Source organism: Pseudophryne corroboree, unplaced genomic scaffold (genome assembly GCF_028390025.1).
Source record: "Pseudophryne corroboree isolate aPseCor3 unplaced genomic scaffold, aPseCor3.hap2 scaffold_485, whole genome shotgun sequence".
Classification (NCBI taxonomy): Eukaryota; Metazoa; Chordata; class Amphibia; order Anura; family Myobatrachidae; genus Pseudophryne; species Pseudophryne corroboree.
This window is the reverse complement of record NW_026970095.1, coordinates 195,731-216,763: the sequence shown is the minus strand read 5'-3', so window position 1 is coordinate 216,763 and position 21,033 is coordinate 195,731. Positions and strand designations below refer to the sequence as shown.

The 21,033-nt window shown below is 42.2% G+C and overlaps 13 non-coding genes and 1 pseudogene across 13 annotated transcripts; all 14 read right to left on the bottom strand.

Moving 5' to 3' along the window:
- Window positions 1–13,530: 13,530 nt before the first annotated feature.
- LOC135029371 (U1 spliceosomal RNA) lies at window positions 13,531–13,672 on the bottom strand (annotated as a pseudogene).
- A 152-nt stretch (window positions 13,673–13,824) lies between these two features.
- LOC135029279 (U1 spliceosomal RNA) lies at window positions 13,825–13,988 on the bottom strand. Its single transcript, XR_010225437.1, has one exon. It is a non-coding gene; the product is annotated as a U1 spliceosomal RNA (small nuclear RNA).
- A 674-nt stretch (window positions 13,989–14,662) lies between these two features.
- On the bottom strand, window positions 14,663–14,825 carry LOC135029299 (U1 spliceosomal RNA). Its single transcript, XR_010225455.1, has one exon. It is a non-coding gene; the product is annotated as a U1 spliceosomal RNA (small nuclear RNA).
- Window positions 14,826–14,977: 152 nt separating this feature from the next.
- On the bottom strand, window positions 14,978–15,141 carry LOC135029258 (U1 spliceosomal RNA). The gene has a single exon (XR_010225417.1). It is a non-coding gene; the product is annotated as a U1 spliceosomal RNA (small nuclear RNA).
- A 674-nt stretch (window positions 15,142–15,815) lies between these two features.
- Window positions 15,816–15,978, bottom strand: LOC135029311 (U1 spliceosomal RNA). The gene has a single exon (XR_010225467.1). It is a non-coding gene; the product is annotated as a U1 spliceosomal RNA (small nuclear RNA).
- A 152-nt stretch (window positions 15,979–16,130) lies between these two features.
- LOC135029257 (U1 spliceosomal RNA) lies at window positions 16,131–16,294 on the bottom strand. The gene has a single exon (XR_010225416.1). It is a non-coding gene; the product is annotated as a U1 spliceosomal RNA (small nuclear RNA).
- Window positions 16,295–16,968: 674 nt separating this feature from the next.
- On the bottom strand, window positions 16,969–17,131 carry LOC135029310 (U1 spliceosomal RNA). Its single transcript, XR_010225466.1, has one exon. It is a non-coding gene; the product is annotated as a U1 spliceosomal RNA (small nuclear RNA).
- Window positions 17,132–17,280: 149 nt separating this feature from the next.
- On the bottom strand, window positions 17,281–17,445 carry LOC135029313 (U1 spliceosomal RNA). The gene has a single exon (XR_010225468.1). It is a non-coding gene; the product is annotated as a U1 spliceosomal RNA (small nuclear RNA).
- A 670-nt stretch (window positions 17,446–18,115) lies between these two features.
- On the bottom strand, window positions 18,116–18,278 carry LOC135029325 (U1 spliceosomal RNA). The gene has a single exon (XR_010225477.1). It is a non-coding gene; the product is annotated as a U1 spliceosomal RNA (small nuclear RNA).
- Window positions 18,279–18,430: 152 nt separating this feature from the next.
- On the bottom strand, window positions 18,431–18,594 carry LOC135029291 (U1 spliceosomal RNA). The gene has a single exon (XR_010225448.1). It is a non-coding gene; the product is annotated as a U1 spliceosomal RNA (small nuclear RNA).
- A 674-nt stretch (window positions 18,595–19,268) lies between these two features.
- Window positions 19,269–19,431, bottom strand: LOC135029373 (U1 spliceosomal RNA). Its single transcript, XR_010225518.1, has one exon. It is a non-coding gene; the product is annotated as a U1 spliceosomal RNA (small nuclear RNA).
- Window positions 19,432–19,583: 152 nt separating this feature from the next.
- Window positions 19,584–19,747, bottom strand: LOC135029436 (U1 spliceosomal RNA). The gene has a single exon (XR_010225569.1). It is a non-coding gene; the product is annotated as a U1 spliceosomal RNA (small nuclear RNA).
- Window positions 19,748–20,418: 671 nt separating this feature from the next.
- LOC135029300 (U1 spliceosomal RNA) lies at window positions 20,419–20,581 on the bottom strand. Its single transcript, XR_010225456.1, has one exon. It is a non-coding gene; the product is annotated as a U1 spliceosomal RNA (small nuclear RNA).
- A 152-nt stretch (window positions 20,582–20,733) lies between these two features.
- LOC135029468 (U1 spliceosomal RNA) lies at window positions 20,734–20,897 on the bottom strand. The gene has a single exon (XR_010225600.1). It is a non-coding gene; the product is annotated as a U1 spliceosomal RNA (small nuclear RNA).
- Window positions 20,898–21,033: the final 136 nt, after the last annotated feature.

The following is a 21,033-nucleotide window of genomic DNA, read 5'->3' as shown; positions in this document are numbered from 1 at the left end:
CATCTTGCAGCCTTTCCAATGAAGCAAGTTTAATTTAGTAATAGGTGAAAAACCATCCCTACAAAGGTGTTAATCAGAAACTTGGCTTTGTGGACACTTTTCAGAGAACAAATTGGTTAGCATAAAAATAAAGCCAGAAAATGAAGAGCTGTTTAATCACTCAATTGGATTTTTTTGCCAGCATATTTCTTTTTCTCTGCAACCCACTGCTAAATTGTGCTTCCTAGCTGTTTTTATAAAATCACTGAATCAAATCTAACTCTGATTACATCAGAGAAGGCCAGGTACCCTACACCATAAGAGGGGGTTTGAAATTTTGACTTGTCTACATAAAGATCACCAAAATCTGATAACAAGGTCAATTACGTCCCTTGGTGGGATTGAACCACCAACCTTTTGGTTATTAGCCTTACACAGTAACTGATTGCGCCACAGCAACACTTTGCAAAAGTCCATACTGACAAAGGCTAATAAGCATTCATCTAGAACGATTCCTAGAAACATTTTAAAAAGTCAATAATGTGGAGAGTTTTTGTAAGATGTTTCTTCCATCAACCAATGAAGAAACACATTGGTACTTTCCCATGATGAGTGAGTGCTTCAGGATCTCTTGCACTTACATGTGCAGCAGAGTACTGTAATGGAAGCATGCTGGGTCCATAACCCAGAGGTAGGCAGATTGAAACTATCCTCTGCTATATGCATTTTTTTTTGTTAATTAAAGTAATCCAAAACTGGGATTGATATTTTTGCTCTTTTATTTTTACTTAAAGTACAATAACTTTTACCATTTTAATTTGTTTTAATAGTATATTGACAGTATTGTTTTCTTTCAAAAATCCAATTAATTTTCTTTACCCGATTATTAAAATGGTAATTGACAAAAACAAACTACATTGTCACCAGAAGAGCAATACAAAATGTACAAATGATATATTAAAATCATCTTTCCAGCTTGAATTTCAATGATGCATTGGGGCAACGATTTTGTGAGAAACATCTTCACCCTTAAATAAAGATTTTCTTAATTCCTTACCTGTGTGCTAATTAGATATCACCTTGTTTTCACATTAAACAGACTTCCACATGAGAAAGCAGCAAGGATGCAGTGGCGTTAATGTTTCCTGGTGTCAACCTGTATTATTTCAGTAGATATTGAAATGAGGATGCACCTTGCTGCCTTTCCAATGAAGCAAGTTTAATTTAGTAATAGGTGAAAAACCATCCCTACAAAGATGTTAATCAGATACTTGGCTTTGTGGACACTTTTCAGAGAACAAATTTGTTAGCATAAAAATAAAGCCAGAAAATGAAGAGCTATTTAATCACTCAATTGGATTTTTTTGCCAGCATATTTCTTTTTCTCTGCAACCCACTGCTAAATTGTGCTTCCTAGCTGTTTTTATAAAATCACTGAATCAAATCTAACTCTGATTACATCAGAGAAGGCCAGGTACCCTACACCATAACAGGGGTTTTCGAAATTTTGACTTGTCTACATAAAGATCACCAAAATCTGATAACAAGGTCAATTACGTCCCTGGGTGGGATTGAACCACCAACCTTTTGGTTAATAGCCTTACGCAGTAACTGATTGCACCACAGCAACACTTTGCAAAAGTCCATACTGACAAAGGCTAATAAGCATTCATCTAGAACGATTCCTAGAAACATTTTAAAAAGTCAATAATGTGGAGAGTTTTTGTAAGATGTTTCTTCCATCAACCAATGAAGAAACACATTGGTACTTTCCCATGATGAGTGAGTGCTTCAGGATCTCTTGCACTTACATGTGCAGCAGAGTACTGTAATGGAAGCATGCTGGGTCCATAACCCAGAGGTAGGCAGATTGAAACTATCCTCTGCTATATGCATTTTTTTTTTGTTAATTAAAGTAATCCAAAACTGGGATTGATATTTTTGCTCTTTTATTTTTACTTAAAGTACAATAACTTTTACCATTTTAATTTGTTTTAATAGTATATTGACAGTATTGTTTTCTTTCAAAAATCCACTTAATTTTCTTTACCCGATTATTAAAATGGTAATTGACAAAAACAAACTACATTATCACCAGAAGAGCAATATAAAATGTTCAAGTAATATATTAAAATCATCTTTCCAGCTTGGATTTCAATGATGCATTGGGGCAACGATTTTGTGAGAAACATCTTCACCCTTAAATAAAGATTTTCTTAATTCCTTACCTGTGTGCTAATTAGAGATCACCTTGTTTTCACATTAAACAGACTTCCACATGAGAAAACAGCAAAGATGCAGTGGCGTTAATGTTTCATGGTGTCAACCTGTATTATTTCCGTAGATATTGAAATGAGGATACATCTTGCTGCCTTTCCAATGAAGCAAGTTTAATTTAGTAATAGGTGAAAAACCATCCCTACAAAGATGTTAATCAGATACTTGGCTTTGTGGACACTTTTCAGAGAACAAATTTGTTATCATAAAAATAAAGCCAGAAAATGAAGAGCTGTTTAATCACTCAATTGGATTTTTCTGCCAGCATTTTTCTTTTTCTCTGCAACCCACTGCTAAATTGTGCTTCCTAGCTGTTTTTTTTATAAAATCACTTAATTAAATCTAACTCTGATTACATCAGAGAAGGCCAGGTACCCTACACCATAAGAGGGGGTTTGCAATTTTGACTTGTCTACTTAAATATCACCAAAATCTGATCACAAGGTCAATCACGTCCCTGGGTGGGATTGAACCACCAACCTTTTGATTAATAGCTGAACACACTAACCGATTGCGCCACAGAGACACTTTGCAAAAAGTAAATACTGACAAAGACTAATAAGCATTCATCTAGAACGTTTCCTAGAAAAACTTTAAAAAGTCAATAATCTGGAGAGTTTTTGTAAGATGTTTCTTCCAGCAACCAATGAAGAAACACATTGGTACTTTCGCATGATGAGTGAGTGCTTCAGGATCTCTTGCACTTACATGTGCAGCAGAGTACTGTAATGGAAGCATGCTGGGTCCATAACCCAGAGGTAGGCAGATTGAAACTATCCTTTGCTATATGCATTTTTTTTTGTTCATTAAAGTAATCCAAAACTGGGATTGATATTTTAGCTTTTATTTTTACTTAAAGTACAATAACTTTTACCATTTTAATTTGTTTTAATAGTATATTGACAGTATTGTTTTCTTTCAAAAATCCACTTAATTTTCTTTACCCGATTATTAAAATGGTAATTGACAAAAACAAACTACATTGTCACCAGAAGAGCAATACAAAATGTACAAGTGATGTATTAAAATCATCTTTCCAGCTTGAATTTCAATGATGCATTGGGGCAACGATTTTGTGAGAAACATCTTCACCCTTAAATAAAGATTTTCTTAATTCCTTACCTGTGTGCTAATTAGATATCACCTTGTTTTCACATTAAACAGACTTCCACATGAGAAAGCAGCAAGGATGCAGTGGCGTTAATGTTTCCTGGTGTCAACCTGTATTATTTCAGTAGATATTCAAATGAGGATGCATCTTGCAGCCTTTCCAATGAAGCAAGTTTAATTTAGTAATAGGTGAAAAACCATCCCTACAAAGGTGTTAATCAGAAACTTGGCTTTGTGGACACTTTTCAGAGAACAAATTTGTTATCATAAAAATAAAGCCAGAAAATGAAGAGCTGTTTAATCACTCAATTGGATTTTTCTGCCAGCATTTTTCTTTTTCTCTGCAACCCACTGCTAAATTGTGCTTCCTAGCTGTTTTTTTTATAAAATCACTTAATTAAATCTAACTCTGATTACATCAGAGAAGGCCAGGTACCCTACACCATAAGAGGGGGTTTGCAATTTTGACTTGTCTACTTAAATATCACCAAAATCTGATCACAAGGTCAATCACGTCCCTGGGTGGGATTGAACCACCAACCTTTTGATTAATAGCTGAACACACTAACCGATTGCGCCACAGAGACACTTTGCAAAAAGTAAATACTGACAAAGACTAATAAGCATTCATCTAGAACGTTTCCTAGAAAAACTTTAAAAAGTCAATAATCTGGAGAGTTTTTGTAAGATGTTTCTTCCAGCAACCAATGAAGAAACACATTGGTACTTTCGCTTGATGAGTGAGTGCTTCAGGATCTCTTGCACTTACATGTGCAGCAGAGTACTGTAATGGAAGCATGCTGGGTCCATAACCCAGAGGTAGGCAGATTGAAACTATCCTTTGCTATATGCATTTTTTTTTGTTCATTAAAGTAATCCAAAACTGGGATTGATATTTTAGCTTTTATTTTTACTTAAAGTACAATAACTTTTACCATTTTAATTTGTTTTAATAGTATATTGACAGTATTGTTTTCTTTCAAAAATCCACTTAATTTTCTTTACCCGATTATTAAAATGGTAATTGACAAAAACAAACTACATTGTCACCAGAAGAGCAATACAAAATGTACAAGTGATATATTAAAATAATCTTTCCAGCTTGAATTTCAATGATGCATTGGGGCAACGATTTTGTGAGAAACATCTTCACCCTTAAATAAAGATTTTCTTAATTCCTTACCTGTGTGCTAATTAGATATCACCTTGTTTTCACATTAAACAGACTTCCACATGAGAAAGCAGCAAGGATGCAGTGGCGTTAATGTTTCCTGGTGTCAACCTGTATTATTTCAGTAGATATTCAAATGAGGATGCATCTTGCAGCCTTTCCAATGAAGCAAGTTTAATTTAGTAATAGGTGAAAAACCATCCCTACAAAGGTGTTAATCAGAAACTTGGCTTTGTGGACACTTTTCAGAGAACAAATTGGTTAGCATAAAAATAAAGCCAGAAAATGAAGAGCTGTTTAATCACTCAATTGGATTTTTTTGCCAGCATATTTCTTTTTCTCTGCAACCCACTGCTAAATTGTGCTTCCTAGCTGTTTTTATAAAATCACTGAATCAAATCTAACTCTGATTACATCAGAGAAGGCCAGGTACCCTACACCATAAGAGGGGGTTTGAAATTTTGACTTGTCTACATAAAGATCACCAAAATCTGATAACAAGGTCAATTACGTCCCTGGGTGGGATTGAACCACCAACCTTTTGGTTATTAGCCTTACACAGTAACTGATTGCGCCACAGCAACACTTTGCAAAAGTCCATACTGACAAAGGCTAATAAGCATTCATCTAGAACGATTCCTAGAAACATTTTAAAAAGTCAATAATGTGGAGAGTTTTTGTAAGATGTTTCTTCCATCAACCAATGAAGAAACACATTGGTACTTTCCCATGATGAGTGAGTGCTTCAGGATCTCTTGCACTTACATGTGCAGCAGAGTACTGTAATGGAAGCATGCTGGGTCTATAACCCAGAGGTAGGCAGATTGAAACTATCCTCTGCTATATGCATTTTTTTTTGTTAATTAAAGTAATCCAAAACTGGGATTGATATTTTTGCTCTTTTATTTTTACTTAAAGTACAATAACTTTTACCATTTTAATTTGTTTTAATAGTATATTGACAGTATTGTTTTCTTTCAAAAATCCAATTAATTTTCTTTACCCGATTATTAAAATGGTAATTGACAAAAACAAACTACATTGTCACCAGAAGAGCAATACAAAATGTACAAATGATATATTAAAATCATCTTTCCAGCTTGAATTTCAATGATGCATTGGGGCAACGATTTTGTGAGAAACATCTTCACCCTTAAATAAAGATTTTCTTAATTCCTTACCTGTGTGCTAATTAGATATCACCTTGTTTTCACATTAAACAGACTTCCACATGAGAAAGCAGCAAGGATGCAGTGGCGTTAATGTTTCCTGGTGTCAACCTGTATTATTTCAGTAGATATTGAAATGAGGATGCACCTTGCTGCCTTTCCAATGAAGCAAGTTTAATTTAGTAATAGGTGAAAAACCATCCCTACAAAGATGTTAATCAGATACTTGGCTTTGTGGACACTTTTCAGAGAACAAATTTGTTAGCATAAAAATAAAGCCAGAAAATGAAGAGCTATTTAATCACTCAATTGGATTTTTTTGCCAGCATATTTCTTTTTCTCTGCAACCCACTGCTAAATTGTGCTTCCTAGCTGTTTTTATAAAATCACTGAATCAAATCTAACTCTGATTACATCAGAGAAGGCCAGGTACCCTACACCATAACAGGGGTTTTCGAAATTTTGACTTGTCTACATAAAGATCACCAAAATCTGATAACAAGGTCAATTACGTCCCTGGGTGGGATTGAACCACCAACCTTTTGGTTAATAGCCTTACGCAGTAACTGATTGCACCACAGCAACACTTTGCAAAAGTCCATACTGACAAAGGCTAATAAGCATTCATCTAGAACGATTCCTAGAAACATTTTAAAAAGTCAATAATGTGGAGAGTTTTTGTAAGATGTTTCTTCCATCAACCAATGAAGAAACACATTGGTACTTTCCCATGATGAGTGAGTGCTTCAGGATCTCTTGCACTTACATGTGCAGCAGAGTACTGTAATGGAAGCATGCTGGGTCCATAACCCAGAGGTAGGCAGATTGAAACTATCCTCTGCTATATGCATTTTTTTTTTGTTAATTAAAGTAATCCAAAACTGGGATTGATATTTTTGCTCTTTTATTTTTACTTAAAGTACAATAACTTTTACCATTTTAATTTGTTTTAATAGTATATTGACAGTATTGTTTTCTTTCAAAAATCCACTTAATTTTCTTTACCCGATTATTAAAATGGTAATTGACAAAAACAAACTACATTATCACCAGAAGAGCAATATAAAATGTTCAAGTAATATATTAAAATCATCTTTCCAGCTTGGATTTCAATGATGCATTGGGGCAACGATTTTGTGAGAAACATCTTCACCCTTAAATAAAGATTTTCTTAATTCCTTACCTGTGTGCTAATTAGAGATCACCTTGTTTTCACATTAAACAGACTTCCACATGAGAAAACAGCAAAGATGCAGTGGCGTTAATGTTTCATGGTGTCAACCTGTATTATTTCCGTAGATATTGAAATGAGGATACATCTTGCTGCCTTTCCAATGAAGCAAGTTTAATTTAGTAATAGGTGAAAAACCATCCCTACAAAGATGTTAATCAGATACTTGGCTTTGTGGACACTTTTCAGAGAACAAATTTGTTATCATAAAAATAAAGCCAGAAAATGAAGAGCTGTTTAATCACTCAATTGGATTTTTCTGCCAGCATTTTTCTTTTTCTCTGCAACCCACTGCTAAATTGTGCTTCCTAGCTGTTTTTTTTATAAAATCACTTAATTAAATCTAACTCTGATTACATCAGAGAAGGCCAGGTACCCTACACCATAAGAGGGGGTTTGCAATTTTGACTTGTCTACTTAAATATCACCAAAATCTGATCACAAGGTCAATCACGTCCCTGGGTGGGATTGAACCACCAACCTTTTGATTAATAGCTGAACACACTAACCGATTGCGCCACAGAGACACTTTGCAAAAAGTAAATACTGACAAAGACTAATAAGCATTCATCTAGAACGTTTCCTAGAAAAACTTTAAAAAGTCAATAATCTGGAGAGTTTTTGTAAGATGTTTCTTCCAGCAACCAATGAAGAAACACATTGGTACTTTCGCATGATGAGTGAGTGCTTCAGGATCTCTTGCACTTACATGTGCAGCAGAGTACTGTAATGGAAGCATGCTGGGTCCATAACCCAGAGGTAGGCAGATTGAAACTATCCTTTGCTATATGCATTTTTTTTTGTTCATTAAAGTAATCCAAAACTGGGATTGATATTTTAGCTTTTATTTTTACTTAAAGTACAATAACTTTTACCATTTTAATTTGTTTTAATAGTATATTGACAGTATTGTTTTCTTTCAAAAATCCACTTAATTTTCTTTACCCGATTATTAAAATGGTAATTGACAAAAACAAACTACATTGTCACCAGAAGAGCAATACAAAATGTACAAGTGATGTATTAAAATCATCTTTCCAGCTTGAATTTCAATGATGCATTGGGGCAACGATTTTGTGAGAAACATCTTCACCCTTAAATAAAGAAAGATTTTCTTAATTCCTTACCTGTGTGCTAATTAGATATCACCTTGTTTTCACATTAAACAGACTTCCACATGAGAAAGCAGCAAGGATGCAGTGGCGTTAATGTTTCCTGGTGTCAACCTGTATTATTTCAGTAGATATTGAAATGAGGATGCATCTTGCTGCCTTTCCAATGAAGCAAGTTTAATTTAGTAATAGGTGAAAAACCATCCCTACAAAGATGTTAATCAGATATTTGGCTTTGTGGACACTTTTCAGAGTACAAATTTGTTAGCATAAAAGTAAAGCCAGAAAATGAAGAGCTGTTTAATCACTCAATTGGATTTTTTTGCCAGCATATTTCTTTTTCTCTGCAAACCACTGCTAAATTGTGCTTCCTAGCTGTTTTTATAAAATCACTGAATCAAATCTAACTCTGATTACATCAGAGAAGGCCAGGTACCCTACACCATAACAGGGGTTTTTGAAATTTTGACTTGTCTACTTAAAGATCACCAAAATCTGATAACAAGGTCAATTACGTCCCTGGGTGGGATTGAACCACCAACCTTTTGGTTAATAGCCGTACACACTAACTGATTGCGCCACAGCGACACTTTGCAAAAGTACATACTGACAAAGGCTGATAAGCATTCATCTAGAACGTTTCCAAGAAAAACTTTAAATAGTCAATAATCTGGAGAGTTTTTGTAAGATGTTTCTTCCATCAACCAATGAAGAAACACATTGGTACTTTCCCATGATGAGTGAGTGCTTCAGGATCTCTTGCAATTACATGTGCAGCAGAGTACTGTAATGGAAGCATGCTGGGTCCATAGCCCAGAGGTAGGCAGATTGAAACTATCCTCTGCTATATGCATTTTTTTTTGTTAATTAAAGTAATCCAAAACTGGGATTGATATTTTTGCTCTTTTATTTTTACTTAAAGTACAATAACTTTTACCATTTTAATTTGTTTTAATAGTATATTGACAGTATTGTTTTCTTTCAAAAATCCACTTAATTTTCTTTACCCGATTATTAAAATGGTAATTGACAAAAATAAACTGATGAGGATACTACTGCAGTCTTTGTTTCGTCTGTACCCGCTGAAAGAGCAGCAAAAGGTGGAGATCTTGATGGGACAGTTGAAAGGGCTTGCACTTAGAGAGGTTACTTCCTGGCCTACTGAAGAGAAGAAGACTGTGGACCAGATCCTCAACAGGCTTGCTACCACATTTGACACAAGGACAGTGTCAGAACTTAAAATGCACTTCTTTGCTCGAAAGCAACAACCAGGAGAGTCACTAAGGGGCTATGCCCTCAGCTTGCAGGAAGCACTCAGAGATGTTCAGCAAGCAGACCCTGAGCAAGTGCATGACAAAGAGAAAATGTTATTGGACCAGTTCACTGAAGGTGCAAGGGGCGAATTTGTAAAACTCAGCTGCGACTAATGAGATTGCAGAAGCCTGGAAGCACATTCCTGGATTTTAAAGAGGCTGCGATTAAAGTTCTAGGCTCCAGTCTTACTTCAGGGGCTGTTCCACAAGAGTCTATTCCAGAGATGCCACGGTATCAAGAGAATTCTGATGCCCAGGAGTCAAGTTTTAAAGGAGCTACTTACCCACCTACAGTAAAAGGAGTGACAGTGCCATGTTCAAAGACATGCATATTTGACTCTTCTAGTGAGTTACGAAGTCTGCTGGCTGAACTGACACGTGGTGTGACAGAGATGCGCAGAGACCTGCAGATTCTGAAGAGACAGCAGGCACTGCTCCATGAAGAAATGGAATGGTGCCAGGAGAGGAGACCACTGAACAGTTCCCAATGGGACCTACATAGAAACAGGGAGACACTTTTTTCCAACCACTTTGCCTCCCAAAGGCGACCCATTTTTCAAAGCTGTGAAGGAAGCGGACAAATTAAGAGAGAATTTGAGCAGCCAGATCATTTAAACTCCAAATTCATGTGGTTAACCCGTTATGTTAGCCAAAGCCCGGTGGTTCAAGTTTGCATCAATGGAGTCTCAATGCCCGCTCTCTTAGACACTGGATCACAAGTGACCACAATACAAGCAACACAGTTTGAGCAGCATTGGACTGAGGAACAGATGTTTCCGTCAACTTCCACATTGATAAACCCGATTGCAAGCAATGGGCACTGCATCCCTTGCAAAGGATACTCGGAAGCTGAAATTCAAATCGGACGAACAGTGCTACCACAGCAAGGCTTCATCATCACCACTGCCCAAGATGATGGATTGCCTCCAGTGATAGTGGGCATGAATGTGTTGCGGAACTGCTGTGAGGAGCTCGTAGCAGCACTCCAAGGAGAGTTTCAAACTGACAAGCTCCAGGAGAAACAAGGCCTTCAACCTGGGATAGCCAAACAAAAGGGAAGAATGATAACAGAATTATCTGTAAGAGAGGAACATGAAAAAAATAAGGCTAGCCAAATAATGATAGAAATGCCCATCTCCAGTGTCCAGATTATCCGAAAGAATGCTTCAATGTTAGGCATGAATAATATAGCATCCAGTTCTAGAAACTGTGAGCAACCTATTCAAGGAACCAGTTTTGACCACCTGCAAGATAAAAGTCAGATGATAAGACACCTCAAAGCCTTACTGAAGATTGGGAAATACCTGACCAAGCGACAAAGGCAAGAATCCTCGCCAGAACTCCTGAAGTTGTTGAGACAGCGAGAAAGGCTGTTTGAAGAGAAAGGACAGTTGGTTCGATGTAGTGTGGATCCTAATACTCATTATAGGATCAGTCAACTTGTAATTCCAAGACAAAGTGCTTGTTATGTGCTTGAAGAATATCACGACAAGTCAGGTCACCCTGGGTGCAAAAGGATGGAAACAAGCATCTGGAAAAAGTTCTTTTGGGTTGAAATGAGGGAAGACATCAAGAGATGGTGCCGAAACTGTCCAACCTGTTCTGTAAGAAGAACCTTGCTGCCTCTTTCTCTCCAGAATCCATTGTCCCAAACCAGCTGTGATACTGAATCCCAAGATGGAATGGAAGAGGCTCATAAAATGTATTTACAGCAGACTAAGGTGGTTTGTCACCGACAAGGAGGCAAGAAGACTAGGGCTTGCAAAACAGAAAACCACCATAGTCAGCTGCAGTTTTGTACAGCATGTCCCAAAGACAGTTTAGAAAGAGTTCAATACTCATCCATGGCAGGGGGGTTGAGGTTTCCTAGACAAACTTTTCAAGACCATATACTGTCCAGATTTCAACCGATTGCTCCAGGAGCATGTGTTAATGTACTATAGCACAAAAGGAATTATACCTATCAGATACTGATGTTAAAAATGTTGATAAATGTTAATGTTTCAGACATAATCTGTGTTCACTAATGAATGTGACTGGATATAGTGAGAAGTTTATATAGGGATAAAACCAAAATGCGTGAGGACACGCATGTTTTGGGGGGGGGCACGTGTGATATCCCATAACAACAAGGACATTTTTGACAACAGTGTAGTTGCCTGTGCCATTTTAAATAAAGTTTATTTAAAAGAAAATTGAACAGCAGTTTGAGAAGTCAGTTGGAGCCATGGTGAGGAAAGAGCTGGCGACGCCATTACGCAGAGATGAGCAGCTGAGAGAGGGGAGACAAATAAGCTGAAAATTGCATGAGAGAGTAAGCAGTAGTGCAAAATACAGCAGTGGAAGTGCAGCAATTAACAAGTAAGAACGCCATGACACTCTCAGCCAAGAGAGTGCACAGCAAGTGTCAGAGACAGGAGAGTATAAAGCCTTTATACCAATGCTGACTGGCCTACATCTGAGGGGAAACTGCCTCAGAAACATCTATTGACTGGGTGAGATAAATCCATATTTATACTGAAACCTACTCCACTGCAAAGGACATTATCCTATATTTACTATACCTATGCAGCGATTTACATGGGAAGCAGCTCCAGTTTGTTTTAAACAATCATCTTTACTACACAGAGCTACAATATTTTGTTCACAGCTAAAGAAGACAATAGCTGCATATAACTATGTAACAACATAACCGGGCCCCAACGTGCACATAGAGACTCCCTGCAGTGACACCAATGTTATCTGGGACTTAAATATTGTCTGCATAAGTTGATTTCTATTACTAAGCAACATAGTATTAATCTCAGATTTAGTTATATTACCATTTGTGTAATGACTTAAAGTGTATATGGTGTCTGTGTTTAAGTTGCTTGAATCAAATCTTTCCCTTCCCTACTGTAATCAGTTCCTTTTCTGAGTTATGTGGTAAACCATTTATTCTTTCATACAAAGCCCTGCCTGCCTTTCTTTGTGTCTGGGGAAACCTTGCCTCTCTGCCAGGAATAGAGAAGAGCTGCTGCTGAAGGAGGAATAGTCCATCAAGGTATCCCTGACCTGTTCCACATAGTTTACACACTTGTTATACCGGGGTGTTACATTGTGTGTGACTGACCTTAGGAAGAAACCGGAGCCTCCGCTGCAGTGACCCAGCAACCAGGGCACGGGAGTATACAGTGCCGCTGGGAGTGATGAAGCTGCAGTAAAGATGTCTATTAGACCTAGCCTGCTGCAGCCCTTGTAGATTCTCATAAAAAAAGTTCTTCTTTTCTTGTCAAAATTAATAGCTAAGAATAGGCTGCTTGAGGCAGGCCCCTGTTAAGTGGCCTGCTACTGAAGGCAACAACTACAAACTGAGCTCCCTGTTCATGGAAGCGGGGTTATAGAGGAGAATGCGCTGAGCATCTTGGGAACAGTCAAAAGCTTTGAGCCGGTTGGTGCCTCAGATCAAGATCCTACTCTACACCCCAATGTGAATCCTTGTGGAGTCCAGTGTACCCCACAGAAGAAATTAATGTGTCACACCCATTGGCAGCAACCTTAGAATAGCTGCTGACGGGCACAATTGAGAAAGGAAGGGGGGGGGGACATTTGAATCCAGCACATAGATGCAATTCAAATATGTAATTTGAACCTTCCTATTTTAAAATATAATGGATGAACCTCACCCTGTGAGAACAATCTTCATGATATAGAGATCTCATATGCAAAATAAGTATGAGTTGGGATAGGGCTGGGGAGGGTGGCTGCTCGGGCAGCCCCTCCCCCGTCAAGTTAAGGAGATTCAACTGAGGAAGCACAAGGGAACTCTCGTCTGGGGACAACAACTGCAGGGAGACCACATCTTTTCAGATGAACATGGGAGGGCGGAAGGCTGCCTAATACTGAAGCACCATCAAATATCAAACCATATGCAATAACTAGTACAAGCATTCCTGGGGGAAGGTCTGCAGGAGACGAATTTGCATACGGTGATGTCATCCAAGCAGTGGGCCAAAGTTGGCTGGAACCCTCATCTGCATATGAAAAGAGAAAAGGGTTATGCAGGGCATGGCGGCCTTTTGCGGCGCTTGGATGACCCCTAGTTCGCATTAAACACCTCCACCTTCCTTCGGTGTGGGGCTCATGTTGGCCATGCCCCATCCCATGAAGCATTGAGCATTGAGAGCCGACCAGGGGAAACACAAATTATGCAGTCAAGTTTCCCACATTTGGGGAAATCGCAGGGGCAGCACAGCCAGAGTGCAATGGGTGAGCCTTGCCCTGGGAGAAGCACCTTCAAGATCATAGTATCTCACCTGGCAGGTAAGTAGGAGTTGGGCTAGAGCTGGGGAGGGTCGCTGCTCGGGCACCCCCCTGTCAAGTGAAGGAGATCCAACTGAGGCAGCACAATGGAACTCTCGAAAGAAGAACAAGGCTAGAGGAAGATCTGAGACAAAGAAATCTGACTTTTACCAGAGCTGACCAGCGGAAAACACAAACACAGTCCCCCACTACCACAAATAATGCAGGCGAGTTTCCCACATTTGGGGAAATCACAGGGGTCAGCATACCCAGAATGCAATGAATGAACCTCACCCTGGGTGAACAATCTTCATGACCATGGTGTCTCCTATGCAAAATAAGTATGATTTGGGATAGGGCTGGGGAGGGCCGCTGCTCAGGCACATCTCTGTCAAGTAAAGTTAATTCAACTGAGGCAGCACAAGGGAACTCTCATCTGGGGACAACAACTGCATGGAGAACACATATTTTCAGATGAACATGGGAGGGCAGAAGGCTGCCTAATACTGAAGCACCCCCAAACAACAAACCAAATGCAACAACTAGTGCAAGCATTCCTGGGGGAAGGCCTGCAGCAGATGGATTTGCATATGGTGATGTTATCCAAGCAGTGGGTCAAAGTTGGCTTCAACCCTCATCTGCATATGAAAAGAGAAAAGGGGCGTGCAGGGCATGGCGGCCTTTTGCGCTGCTTGGATGACCCCTAGATCGCATTAAACACCCCCACCCTCCTTTGGTGTGGGGCTCATGTTGGCCATGCCCCATCCCATGAAGCATTCAAGCTGATTTCTTGCAGCAGCTGGGCACTGTAACAGCTCCAGAGCTGCTCTGTAAGGCAAGTAAAAGGGTGTGGGCCCTGCAGCACTACCTGTAGTTTGCATTGTGCATTGGAAGGCACAAAGTAAGCAGACGGGAGGAGAAGTCAGGATAGTGCACAAGGGTATAGAAGGGAGGGGCTCAAGAAAAGAGAAGTGGAAACAGACAGCAAACTAGGCTGGAGAGAGACCTGAGACAAAGAGATCTGAATTATACGAGAGCCGACCAGGGGAAACACAAATTATGCAGTCAAGTTTCCCACATTTGGGGAAATTGCAGGGGCAGCACACCCAGAGTGCAATGGGTGAGCCTTGCCCTGGGAGAAGCACCTTCATGATCATAGTATCTCACCTGGCAGGTAAGTAGGAGTTGGGCTAGAGCTGGGGAGGGTCGCTGCTCGGACACCCCCCTGTCAAGTGAAGGAGATCCAACTGAGGCAGCACAAAGGAACTCTCGAAAGAAGAACAAGGCTAGAGGAAGATCTGAGACAAAGAAATCTGACTTTTACCAGAGCTGACCAGAGGAAAGCACAAACACAGTCCACCACTACCACAAATAATGCAGTCGAGTTTCCCACATTTGGGGAAATCACAGGGGTCAGCATACCCAGAGTGCAATGAATGAACCGCACCCTGGGAGAACAATCTTCATAACAATGGTATCTCCTATGCAAAATAAGTATGATTTGGGATATGGCTGGGGAGGGCCGCTGCTCAGGCACATCTCTGTCAAGTAAAGGAGATTCAACTGAGGCAGCACAAGGGAACTCTCATCTGGGGACAACAACTGCAGGGAGAACACATATTTTCAGATGAACATGGGAGGGCAGAAGGCTGCCTAATACTGAAGCACCCCCAAACAACAAACCAAATGCAACAACTAGTGCAAGCATTCCTGGGGGAAGGCCTGCAGCAGATAGATTTGCATATGGTGATGTCATCCAAGCAGTGGGTCAAAGTTGGCTTCAACCCTCGTCTGCATATGAAAAGAGAAAAGGGGCGTGCAGGGCATGGTGGCCTTTTGCGGCACTTGGCTGACCCCTAGTTTGCATTAAACACCTCCACCCTCCTTCGGTGTGGGGCTCATGTTGGCTATGCCCCAGCCCCTGAAGCATTCAAGCTGATTTCTTGCAGCAGCTGGGCACTGTAACAGCTCCAGAGCTGCTCTGTAAGGCAAGTAAAAGGTTGTGGGCCCTGCAGCACTACCTGTAGTTCGCATTGTGCGTTGGAAGGCACAAAGTAAGCAGAAAGGAGGAGAAGTCAGGATAGTGCGCAAGGGCATAGAAGGGAGCTGCTGAAGAAAAGAGAAGTGGAAACAGACAGCAAACTAGGCTGGAGAGAGACCTGAGACAAAGAGATCTGAATTATACGAGACCTGACCAGGGGAAACACAAATTATGCAGTCAAGTTTCCCACATTTGGGGAAATCGCAGGAGCAGCACACCCAGAGTGCAATGGGTGAGCCTTGCCCTGGGAGAAGCACCTTCATGATCATAGTATCTCACCTGGCAGGTAAGTAGGAGTTGGGCTAGAGCTGGGGAGGGTCGCTGCTCGGGCACCCCCCTGTCAAGTGAAGGAGATCCAACTGAGGCAGCACAAAGGAACTCTCGAAAGAAGAACAAGGCTAGAGGAAGATCTGAGACAAAGAAATCTGACTTTTACCAGAGCTGACCAGAGGAAAGCACAAACACAGTCCACCACTACCACAAATAATGCAGTCGAGTTTCCCACATTTGGGGAAATCACAGGGGTCAGCATACCCAGAGTGCAATGAATGAACCGCACCCTGGGAGAACAATCTTCATAACAATGGTATCTCCTATGCAAAATAAGTATGATTTGGGATATGGCTGGGGAGGGCCGCTGCTCAGGCACATCTCTGTCAAGTAAAGGAGATTCAACTGAGGCAGCACAAGGGAACTCTCATCTGGGGACAACAACTGCAGGGAGAACACATATTTTCAGATGAACATGGGAGGGCAGAAGGCTGCCTAATACTGAAGCACCCCCAAACAACAAACCAAATGCAACAACTAGTGCAAGCATTCCTGGGGGAAGGCCTGCAGCAGATAGATTTGCATATGGTGATGTCATCCAAGCAGTGGGTCAAAGTTGGCTTCAACCCTCGTCTGCATATGAAAAGAGAAAAGGGGCGTGCAGGGCATGGTGGCCTTTTGCGGCACTTGGCTGACCCCTAGTTTGCATTAAACACCTCCACCCTCCTTCGGTGTAGGGCTCATGTTGGCTATGCCCCAGCCCCTGAAGCATTCAAGCTGATTTCTTGCAGCAGCTGGGCACTGTAACAGCTCCAGAGCTGCTCTGTAAGGCAAGTAAAAGGGTGTGGGCCCTGCAGCACTACCTGTAGTTCGCATTGTGCGTTGGAAGGCACAAAGTAAGCAGAAAGGAGGAGAAGTCAGGATAGTGCGCAAGGGCATAGAAGGGAGCGGCTCAAGAAAAGAGAAGTGGAAACAGACAGCAAACTAGGCTGGAGAGAGACCTGAGACAAAGAGATCTGAATTATACGAGACCTGACCAGGGGAAACACAAATTATGCAGTCAAGTTTCCCACATTTGGGGAAATCGCAGGGGCAGCACACCCAGAGTGCAATGGGTGAGCCTTGCCCTGGGAGAAGCACCTTCATGATCATAGTATCTCACCTGGCAGGTAAGTAGGAGTTGGGCTAGAGCTGGGGAGGGTCGCTGCTCGGGCACCCCCCTGTCAAGTGAAGGAGATCCAACTGAGGCAGCACAAGGAAACTCTCGAAAGAAGAACAAGGCTAGAGGAAGATCTGAAACAAAGAAATCTGACTTTTACCAGAGATCAGAGGAAAACACAAACACAGTCCCCCACTACCAACAAATAAAGCAGTCGCGTTTCCCACATTTGGGGAAATCACAGGGGTCAGCATACCCAGAATGCAATGAATGAACCTCACCCTGGGAGAGTAATCTTCATGACCATGGTATCTCCTATGCAAAATAAGTATGATTTGGGATAGGGCTGGGGAGGGCCGCTGCTCATGCACATCTCTGTCAAGTAAAGGAGATTCAACTGAGGCAGCACAAGGGAACTCTCATCTGGGGACAACAACTGCAGGGAGAACACATATTTTCAGATGAACATGGGAGGGCAGAAGGCTGCCTAATACTGAAGCACCCCCAAACAACAAACCAAATGCAACAACTAGTGCAAGCATTCCTGGGGGAAGTTCTGCAGAAGACGGATTTGCATACGGTGATGTCATCCAAGCAGTGGGTCAAAGTTGGCTTCAACCCTCATCTGCATATGAAAAGAGAAAAAGGGCGTGCAGGGCATGGCGGCCTTTTGCGGTGCTTGGATGACCCCTAGTTCGCATTAAACACCCCACCCTCCTTTGGTGTGGGGCTCATGTTGGCCATGCCCCATCCCCTGAAGCATTCAAGCTGATTTATTGCAGCAGCTGGGCACTGTAACAGCTCCAGAGCTGCTCTGAACGGCAAGTAAAAGGGTGTGGGCCCTGCAGCACTACCTGTAGTTTGCATTGTGCATTGGAAGGCACAAAGTAAGCAGACGGGAGAAGTCAGGATAGTGCGCAAGGGCATAGAAGGGAGCGGCTCAAGAAAAGAGAAGTTGAAACAGACAGCAAACTAGGCTGGAGAGAGACCTGAGACAAAGAGATCTGAATTATACGAGAGCCGACCAGGGGAAACACAAATTATGCAGTCAAGTTTCCCACATTTGGGGAAATCGCAGGAGCAGCACACCCAGAGTGCAATGGGTGAGCCTTGCCCTGGTAGAAGCACCTACATGATCATAGTATCTCACCTGCCAGGTAAGTAGAAGTTGGGCTAGAGCTGGGGAGGGTCGCTGCTCGGGTACCCCCCTGTCAAGTGAAGGAGATCCAACTGAGGCAGCACAAGGGAACTCTCGAAAGAAGAACAAGGCTAAAGGAAGATCTGAGACAAAGAAATCTGACTTTTACCAGAGCTGACCAGAGGAAAGCACAAACACAGTCCCCCACTACCACAAATAAAGCAGTGGAGTTTCCCACATTTGGGGAAATCACAGGGGTCAGCATACAGAGAATGCAATGAATGAACCTCACCGTGGGAGAACAATCTTCATGACCATGGTATCTCCTATGCAAAATAAGTATGATTTGGGATAGGGCTGGGGAGGGCCGCTGCTCAGGCACATCTCTGTCAAGTAAAGGAGATTCAACTGAGGCAGCACAAGGGAACTCTCATCTGGGGACAACAACTGCAGGGAGAACACATATTTTCAGATGAACATGGGAGGGCAGAAGGCTGCCTAATACTGAAGCACCCCCAAACAACAAACCAAATGCAACAACTAGTGCAAGCATTCCTAGGGGAAGGCCTGCAGCAGATGGATTTGCATACGGTGATGTCATCCAAGCAGTGGGTCAAAGTTGGCTTCAACCCTCGTCTGCATATGAAAAGAGAAAAGGGGCGTGCAGGGCATGGCGGCCTTTTGCGGCGCTTGGATGACCCCTAGTTCACATTAAACACCTCCACCCTCCTTCGGTGTGGGGCTCATGTTGGCTGTGCCCCAGCCCCTAAAGCATTCGAGCTGATTTCTTGCAGTAGCTGGGCACTGTAACAGCTCCAGAGCTGCTCTGTACGGCAAGTAAAAGGGTGTGGGCCCTACAGCACTACCTGTAGTTTGCATTGTGCATTGGAAGGCACAAAGTAAGCAGACAGGAGGAGAAGTCAGGATAGTGCACAAGGGTATAAAAGGGAGGGGCTCATGAAAAAAGAAGTGGAAACAGACAGCAAACTAGGCTGGAGAGAGACCTGAGACAAAGAGATCTGAATTATACGAGAGCCGACCAGGGGAAACACAAATTATGCAGTCAAGCTTCCCACATTTGGGGAAATCGCAGGGGCACCACACCCAGAGTGCAATGGGTGAGCCTTGCCCTGGGAGAAGCACCTTCATGATCATAGTATCTCACCTGGCAAGTAAGTAGGAGTTGGGCTAGAGCTGGGGAGGGTCGCTGCTCGGGCACCCCCCTGTCAAGTGAAAGAGATCCAACTGAGGCAGCACAAGGGAACTCTCGAAAGAAGAACAAGGCTAGAGGAAGATCTGAGACAAATAAATCTGACTTTTACCAGAGCTGTCCAGAGGAAAGCACAAACACAGTCCCCCACTACCACAAATAATGCAGTTGAGTTTCCCACATTTGGGGAAATCACAGGGGTCAGCATACCCAGAATGCAATGAATGAACCTCACCCTGGGAGAACAATCTTCATGACCATGGTATCGCCTATGCAAAATAAGTATGATTTGGGATAGGGCTGGGGAGGGCCGCTGCTCAGGCACATCTCTGTCAAGTAAAGGAGATTCAACTGAGGCAGCACAAGGGAACTATCATCTGGGGACAACAACTGCAGGGAGAACACATATTTTCAGATAAACATGGGAGGGCAGAAGGCAGCCTAATACTGAAGCACCCCCAAACAACAAACCAAATGCAACAACTAGTACAAGCATTCCTGGGGGAAGGCCTGCAGCAGATGGATTTGCATATGGTGATGTCATCCAAGCAGTGGGTCAAAGTTGGCTTCAACCCTCGTCTGCATATGAAAAGAGAAAAGGGGCGTGCAGGGCATGGCGGCCTTTTGCGGCGCTTGGATGACCCCTAGTTCGCATTAAACACCTCCACCCTCCTTCGGTGTGGGGCTCATGTTGGCTATGCCCCAGCCCCTGAAGCATTCAAGCTGATTTCTTGCAGCAGCTGGGCACTGTAACAGCTCCAGAGCTGCTCTGAACGGCAAGTAAAAGGGTGTGGGCCCTGCAGCACTACCTGTAGTTTGCATTGTGCATTGGAAGGCACAAAGTAAGCAGACGGGAGAAGTCAGGATAGTGCGCAAGGGCATAGAAGGGAGCGGCTCAAGAAAAGAGAAGTTGAAACAGACAGCAAACTAGGCTGGAGAGAGACCTGAGACAAAGAGATCTGAATTATACGAGAGCCGACCAGGGGAAACACAAATTATGCAGTCAAGTTTCCCACATTTGGGGAAATCGCAGGAGCAGCACACCCAGAGTGCAATGGGTGAGCCTTGCCCTGGGAGAGGCACCTACATGATCATAGTATCTCACCTGCCAGGTAAGTAGAAGTTGGGCTAGAGCTGGGGAGGGTCGCTGCTCGGGTACCCCCCTGTCAAGTGAAGGAGATTCAACTGAGGCAGCACAAGGGAACTCTCGAAAGAAGAACAAGGCTAGAGGAAGATCTGAGACAAATAAATCTGACTTTTACCAGAGCTGACCAGAGGAAAGCACAAACACAGTCCCCCACTACCACAAATAATGCAGTCGAGTTTCCCACATTTGGGGAAATCACAGGGGTCAGCATACCCAGAATGCAATGAATGAACCTCACCCTGGGAGAACAATCTTCATGACCATGGTATATCCTATGCAAAATAAGTATGATTTGGGATAGGGCTGGGGAGGGCCGCTGCTCAGGCACATCTCTGTCAAGTAAAGGAGATTCAACTGAGGCAGCACAAGGGAACTCTCATCTGGGGACAACAACTGCAGGGAGAACACATATTTTCAGATGAACA